This window comes from Heterocephalus glaber, unplaced genomic scaffold, assembly GCF_053883595.1.
Source record: "Heterocephalus glaber isolate CG9 unplaced genomic scaffold, H.glaber_assembly_v1.0 deba00001666, whole genome shotgun sequence".
Taxonomy (NCBI): Eukaryota; Metazoa; Chordata; class Mammalia; order Rodentia; family Bathyergidae; genus Heterocephalus; species Heterocephalus glaber.
Window position 1 is genome coordinate 20,988,890 of NW_028258406.1, and position 8,880 is coordinate 20,997,769.

Sequence of the window (8,880 nt, forward strand, 5' to 3'; positions counted from 1 at the left end):
AGCCTTCTGAACAAAAATAACTGACAACTTACTTAAAATATGGTTGAATAGCAAATATGCCTTAGAAGGTAGAAATAGTGTATTGTTCTAGAGAGATTTAGAGCATCTTCTCCCTTGAAGTCAATTGTGTACATTTCTGGGTAGTCGCAACTTAGAGACCTTCCTCTCATAGTCTCAGAGAGGATCTGTTCACATTCCAGAAGAAAAGTCTTGTTCTGTCTCTTTCCAAAAGAGCTGAGGACAGTTGTGCAGCTCCCCTTATAGGGTTCAAGCCTCATAATCTAGAGGATTATCTTTTGTAGTACAGCCTTGCTGCTGGATACATTTGGCTTTTATCAATCGCCTGTTGGGAACTAGGGTTTGGGGCACTGGCGCTAAGATGCTCTTTGAATAATAAATGGCATGTTCTCTGATCCAGAGACTTCATGTTCCTGGCCAACAAGAGAAAATATTAAAGAGATTAGTAGATGACAAGATGACAGAGAAAGCAATATAAACAAATGCTTGGGTTTCAAAAATTAATTATTACTTCATTCAATTAACATTTTTGTAAGATGCTGACAGAGTACAGACAGTATTGGGAAACAGAGAGAATACTGATGCTACTGGTACAGGCAGTGTGAGAAAATAACAGAACTGGAGAAAAGTGAAGAAGAATAAAAAAATATTATATATAATTCCAGTACATGCTTTTAAATTTCTATGAAGTTTGAATATTTTTAAGTCCTGATGAAACTGATCTCTAGTAGAAGCAAATGGCTTCAAGAAATTTTCTTGTGCCACAGAAGATTCCAGTGTTATTATATTTTTTATGGTACACTGTTCCGTAAGTTGTCAGGGGCTACTTAGACTGTATTTCTATTGATAAATCTTATTTTTGATGGTTCATTACATTGTAGATCTCTAGATTTTCTAAGACTAGAGGGCCTTATGGCAAAATCACCTATGTTTATTGCAGTTTTTTTCATTAAATACGTAGTCTTTATTTGATCATGAAAATAAATCCTTATTTACACTTTCAGTTTCTCACACTGGAGAAAGTATTTGTACACCTAAAATGTACCAATAAAATTAGTTAAAAAAAGAAAAGAAATCTTTTTTCTAAAATAGTATTTTATTTTCAAAGGATGATTGTTGTTATAACATAAGTAGCAAGAATAACAAACAACATGCATTTGTGCGTTAAAAATATGAAAATAAAATATATATACATAGTATATTTTTAATTTAAATTTTATTTTTAAATATCTTTAAAATCTCACAAAGCAAAAATTATAACCCCAGTACATTTTCTGAATTTATATAAGACAACAAAGTTTTACCTCCTTCTGTCTAACTAATTCAGTCCTTAGAAATAACTTCTGTTATAAGTTTGAAGCATTGTCTTGACTAATTTTTATGTGCTTTCAAGATATATTCATACATTTTATGTATGTATCTATGTACTAATATCTCTGTTGATAAACTTAGGAAATGTGTATATGTGCATATATGTATGTATATATATTTCTTTTTAGCAAAATTGAATTATAGTATGTATTGTAAATACTTTTTTGTTTTAATGCTGTATTACATGCTGGATCACATATTTTCCAGGTATGTATAAGTCTATCACATTTTTTAATATCCCATAGTATTTCACTGTGTGGTGTACTGATTATCACTGTGCAATGAACCTTCTCAAGCTTCCATCTCTTGATAGGGAAGGGCCATATGCATACAGCAAAGAAGGATTTGATATTATGACCATTTAGAGACAAGTGCACTAAACCACCCTCTAGCCAAAATTTACCTCTCTCATGTGTGAAAAATGTACTTACTATTTCTAAGACTGCCCCTCATGCCCTCATAATAATAGGCTCAGGCTCAAATTCCAGAATTTCACCATTTATGAATCAGCCTGTGGTTTAGTTGAGGTATCACACGTGCTGTTTCTGAGGTGTAATGACTTAACTGTGGCTTTTAAAGAGACAAGTAAGTTAAAGAACTGAGTTACAGTATATGTTCCTAGACACAAAATACAACAGGAAAACAGATATAAGATAACACACCAAAAGGAGAGTGACTGGAAGCATGTAGTAGTTATTATTCCACAGTAATCCCAATTCTGTCAGGCACATGTGCCACATGATGAATTAGGCTCCAGTCCTACCCCTTGGAAATAGTTCTCTAAGGCTCTTTGTCTCTGAGTCATTTTCCCTTATCCAGAAGCAAGAGATTGTACCCATTTGAATTGCAACTGTCTATCTCAGTCTGCTTGCTGAGTATAGACTGTTGGGCCCCTTAGGTTTTTTCTATTAGTACATACTTGCAGTACATAATGATTACATTTATCATGAGGAGTTGATACATGTATATAATACATCTTGATTTTTTTTAAATCTTCTACCCCTTCCTTCCCTCCCCACTTCTTTCAACTCTTGGCCTCCTTTTCATTTGCAAAAGTTCTATTTTAATTTTTTTCTCCAATTTATTTTTTCCATCCTCTTTTCCTTTCTCATCCCTTTCCATCTCTTGTTCCCTTATCCATCTGAAAAGATCTTCCTACTTATCTATCTTCTATTTTGCAGCATATTTTTTTGAGTTTCTCATATAAGAGAGCCCATGTGATATTTAGGATTGTGTGTCTGACTTATTTCATTTAATATTATGGTCTCAAGATGCATCCATTTACCTAGGAATGCCCCAAGTTTATCTTTATTTATGGCATAGTAGTACTCCATTGTGTATAAATACCATATTTTCTTTATCCATTCACCTGTGGTGGACATGTAGGGTGTTTCCAAGATTTAGCTATTACAAATTGGGCTACTATGAACATGGGTATGCATGTATCCCTGGAATATGATGACTTAAACTCTTTTGGAAATATATCTAGATGGAGAATATCTGGGTCAAATGAAATTTCTAGTTTCAGTTTTTGAATATCTTCTTACTGATTTCCATAGTGCTTGTACTAGTTTACATCCCCACCAACAGTGTAGAAGAATTTCTTTTCCCCCACATTATCATCAGCATTTGTTATTATTTGATTTCTTGATAATAGCCATTCTTTCTGAAGTAAGAGGAAATCTGTGTTGTTTTATTTGCATCCCTCTAATGGTCAGTGATGTTGAACATTTTTTTATGTATTCATTGACTATTTGTACTTCTTCTGAAAAGTATCTACTCATTTTGGTTGCCCATTTTTTGATGGGGTCTTTTTTGTTGGGAGTCCAATTTTTTTAGTTCTTTATATGTTCTAGATGTTAGTCCTCTGTCTGGGGACTACCTGGCAAAAAATTTTCCCATTCTATAAGTTGTCTCTTAACTCTATTGGCCATTTCCTTTGCTGTGAAGGAGGTTTTTAATTTGATATGATACCATTTGTTGATTTGTGGTTTTATTTCCTGTGCCATTGTGGTTCTGTTCAGAAAGTCTTTGCCTACATCTATGTTTTCAAGAGTTTTACATATTTTATCATTCACCAGATTATCTTTGATCCATTTTGAATTTAGGGTAGTACAAGGTGAGATATATAGATCTAGGCTCAATCTTCTGCATGTGGATATCCGATTTTCACAGTACCATTTATTAAAGAGGCTATCTTTCCTCTAATGTATGTTTTTGGCTCCTTTATCAAAGACCAAATAGTTGAATGTACCTGGAGTTTATGCTTCCTCTGTTCTGTTCCATTAATTCACATCTGTGTTTTTGTGTCTGTACCATGCTGGTTTTTTCCCAGTAGCCTTGCAATGTAACTTCATATCTGAGATTGTGAAGCCTCCTGCTTTCTTTTGTTACCCAGGATTGCTTTTGCTATTCTCATACGAATTTTAGGATTGTTTTCTCTAGATCTATAAAAAGTGCTGTTGGTATTTTGATTGAGATTGCATTAAACCTATCTATCAACTCTGGAAGTATGGCTATTTTGACTGTTTCTTCTGCTTATGCAGGAAAATGGGATATCTTTTTCAGCGATATTTTTATTGCACAGGTTTTCACTTTCCTGGTAGGTTAATTCATAAATAATTTTTATGCTATTGTGGAAGATATTGTTTTCCACATTTTTCTCAGAAAGTTCATTATTAGTACATAGGAACACTATTGATTTTTGTGTTTATTTTATATCCCTAATTGTAGGAGTCTTTTGGTGGAATTTTCTGGGTCTTCTATGTAAAGAATCATGTCATAGAAAGGATCATGTCATCTGCAGATAATAATACTTTGACTTCAGTCTTTCCTATACATATGTTTTTTATTTCTTTCTCTTGTCTGATTACTCAGGCTAATGTTGTGAGGACTATGTTGAATAGGAGTGGTGCTAATGGGCATCCTTGTCTTGTTCCTGATTTTAGAGGGAAAGCTTTCAGTTTTTCCCCATTTAATATGATGTTGGCAGTCAGTTTGTCATAAATGGCTTCTAGCAGATTGAGATAAGGCCCTTCTATACCTGTTTTCTACAGGTTTTTGGTCATGAATGTAAGTTGGATTTTTGTTAAAGGCTTTTTCTGCATCTATTGAGATGATCATGTGATTTTTTTTACCTTATTTTTGTCCATGTGGTGAATTACTTTTATTGTATTATGCATGTTGTATTATCCTTTCATTCCTGGGAAGAAGCCTACTTGGTTGTGGTGTATAATCTTCTTGATGATTTATTGCATTTTGTTGACAAATTTTGCATCTATGCTCAGTAGAGATTGACCTGTAGTTCTCTTTTTTGGTTGAATCCTTGTCTGATTTTTGGATCAGAGCAATACTAGCTTCCAAGAATGACTTTGGGAATACTCCTTTGCTTTCTATTTCATTAATGAATTTGAGGAGTATTTGTATTAGAGCTTCCCTGAAGTTCTTGTAGAATTTAACAGTGAATCCATCAGGACTTGGTCTTTTCTTTGTTGATAGGTTTTTATTTTTCTTTTTAATTACTACTTCAATTTCATTGCCTGTTAATGGGTTATTCAGGATTTTTAAGTCTTCTTGGTTCAGATTTGGTAATTTATATGTATTCAGGAATCTCTCCATTTCATCTGAGTTCTTCAATTTTTGGCAATAGGTTTATGAAGTAATTGCTAATAATCTTCTGGACTTTGGTTGTGTGTATAGTGATTTCACCTTTTTCATTTCTATTACATTGGTTTGTGTCTTTCCTTGTTTTGGTAAAATTGCCTAAAGTTTGTCTATTTTACCTATTCTTTCAAAGAACAAACTTTGATTCATTAATTTTTTTGTCTTATTTTTTAAGTCTCACTACTTCAGCTATCTTTATAATTTCCTTCCTTTTAATAGCTCTAGATTTGAAATTTTCTTGTTTCCCTGGGACATTGAGGTGCATCCTTAGGTTATTTACTTGGGCTTTCCCCATTTTTCTGATATGAGGATTCACAGCTATAAACTTCCTTCTTGGAACTGCTTTCATTGAGTTCCATAAGTTGTGATATGTTGTATTGGCATTATCATTTAAATTCTAGGAACTGTCTTACTTAGTCTTTAATTTTTCCTGTGATCCTTTGATTATTCAATGGTTAATCTTTAAATTTGTGTACATTTGCATAATTTCTTTTGCCATTGATTTCTAGTTCCATTGCACTGTAATTTGATAATATGCACCACAAAATTTCACTTCTTTTGCATTTACTTAAGCATGCTTGATTAGCTGGTTTGTGGTCTATTTTGGAAAAAGCTCCATGTGCTGTTGAAAAGAATGTGTATTTTGTTGTTGTGGGGTGGAACACTCTGTATACAGTATAGCCCTGTGAAGTTGTGGTTGAGAGTTCACAGCCTCAGTTGTTCAGGGATTTTTCCTTAGAACCTAATTAATAATTGTTTATGGAAACCCTCCACAGTTTTGCAGAAACCACATATAGTCTCCAAATATTTTTGTTGGAAGGTTTGCAAGTAGCCAATCTGAGAGTGTTATTCAGTTTTCCTTGCTACTAAATGGATGTTGTCCTGTAACTCACCTCTGGCAGATACACCAACATTCCCACATCATGACAGGTTGCTGTACTGCATGTAGCTATCTCAAGTGTTCTCGGTTTTGTTCTTCCTAAAGCCCTAAGATCCCTAAGATGCTGCCAAAATGCCCTATACTTTCTAAGGCCTTATTAAATTAAATTAAATTAAATTAAATCAAATTAAATTAATAACTGCTGGAGACAGAATACTTAGGGTTTAAACTATAAAAATAAAACTTTTAGGCATTTTTCTTACCATATTTGAAATTTCCTGTTTTTCACAATTTGCAAGTGCTCTAGAAATGTCACCCCCTGAATTTCAGGGATCACTGTATACTATTAAGTCCATTTGTTGAAAGATTTGGTTCAGCTCCGGTATTTCTTTGTTGGTTTTTGTTTAATTGATTTATTTGTGACAGTGAGGCATTGATTTCCCACAGTATAATTTTAGTGATGTTTATTTAATCTTTTATGTCCAGTAGTGTTTGTTTTATGAAGTAGGATGCATAGTAGTCTGGTGCATATATGTTTATAATTGTTATATTTTCCTTTTGAAGTTTTATGAACCAATATGTATGTAGTGTCCTTCCTTGCCTTTTATGATCAGCTTTGGCTTAAAGTCCACTTTGTGTGAAAATAGGATAACAACCCCTGCTTGTTTTCAGGCTACCATTCTATGGAATATTGTTTTCCATTCTTTGATTTTTTTAGTCTTTGAATTTATTTTGGGGTTAAATGTGTTTCTTATACTAGCATATCTTTGGATTTTGTTTCTTGATCCATTCTGCTAACCTGCATCTTTTGATTGGTTAATTGAGACCATTCACATTGATATTTTTAAGTGATAGATTTTGATTTGTTCCTATCATTGTATTATTTTCTATTGCTCTTTTCCTTTCTTTCCCTCTACTTAATTGCTCACCCTACTTCATGAGAAATCATTCCACTGACATTTTGGCATTGATAGCTTCATTGTGTCTTTCTAGTATATCACTGAGAATTTTTTGGAGGTAGGTTTGGTGGTCATGAATTTCTTTAGGTGCCCTTCATCATGGAAATATCTTATTTCTCAATCAACTTTGAAAGATGGTTTTTCAGGGTATATCACTCTGGGTTGGAGATTATTTTTCTTAGGGCTTAAAACACTTCACTTCAAGCTCTCCTTGCTTTAAATATTTGTGTTGAGAAGTCTGCTATAATTCTGATGGGTTTCCCTTTATAGGTGATCCCTTAATTTTTCCAGAAGCTTTTAAGATTCTGATATTGTGTTGGATTTATGGTATTTTAATTATTATGTGTCATGGAGTTTTAAAAATTTTTCTGCTTATAACTATTTGAAGTTCTATATGCCTCACTTAGATGTATGTTAAATTCTTTTTTCTTGTCTGGAAAACTTTCTACTATTGCTTCTGTAAATAGATTTTTTAAAACATTCTTTGTGCTGTTTTCTGATTTTTCAGAAAATTACTCTTGCCAATTATTCTTGTTATTCTTTTTAGAGTCATCTAGCAGTTACTACATCCATTTTTATGTTATCTTGTTGTTTTTAAGGTAATTTCTGTCATTAATTTATCACCAACTTCAGCCCTGTCTTCTAGATCTTACACTTTGTCCTCATATTGGTAGATTCTACTTCCTATATTTTCAATTGTATTTTTAACTTCCTGGATTTCTGTTTGGAAGTTTTTTATGCATTTCCATTCTTTTCTATGCTGAGTATTCATGTTTTGCATCTCTTTCTGTTGCTTCTGTAGATTTTTATTAGTATCTTCTCTAGGCTCACTGATCATTTATTTCATTATGGTCATTACCTGTTTTGTTGTATCATCTTTGAATTTGCCAAGCATCTTATTGAATTGTTTTATTTCTTCCTTTGATACCTTTTTAAATGTTTATTCTGTGTGACTTATGTTTTCCTACCCCTTTATGCCCCTTTAATCAGCTTTAGGGGAATTCGAAGTTTATGGAGACATTTTTCTGCTTTTTCTTCTCATGTTTCTATTTTTTGTTTGTTTGCTTTCTGTGATAGGGTTTGCAGCTTCTTTCATCCACTGCCTGATTCTTTGGGAATGTCTCACAGTATTGTTTATAATCCCCCAGGCATTTCAGAAATTACAAAGAAAAAAACCTAATTGACAGCAATAATTATGTCACCTTTGCTATAGTAGTAAAGCCAGCAATTGACAACAGTAGTGTCAAGTATAAACTGGATATTGACAAAGCCTAAGAATCATTCATGAATCAGTCTTAACCAAAGCAAAGAGGTCTATGATTTTAGTATAGACACATATGCAACCCAGATGTTGACCTATAGTAGATCAGACCACTAGTTTCTTCTAGATGTAGGCAGTGGAGGAAGAGTTCAAGCAGACCACTGGAATAAATGTCATCTCATTCAAAGATCCTTCATTTCCTTCTGAAGGTTGCACCCATCAACCTTGTTTCCCACCACTGAGTGCAGGTCCTGGAATATTCCTGGCCTGGGCTCAAGCTTCTCAGGGTATCTCAGGATATCTCTTCTCTACCTCTCACCTTCTTCAAGACTATCTCCCAAGGCTGTCTTTCACCTGATCTCTGCTGAAGGGTAACACATTAGTCCTGGAGTGAATCTCTTCTCTAGAGTGTTGGTTTTGTCCTCAATTAGGTTGGCCTTTTGGTTTTCACCTCTGCTGTTCTTGCTGAGGAGAACCAAGATGCAAACTTGCCTCAGATTTGGTACTTTGGCCACTCTTCTCCTCTCTTGCTCAGGTTTTGGAATGAGGTGACTGCTCTGGCAATGGCACAGCAGGCAGGTCAGAAAGAGAGGCCCTCCTCTCCTTTCCTCTGCTGTGTAGGTTGTGAAGTGAGGCACCCAAGTATTGGTGATGGCGGACAAGGCTTTTCATTTCAAACCCTTTTGCTAGCTAGACAAGTTATGGTATGCTTCTTGTATTTTCTCTAA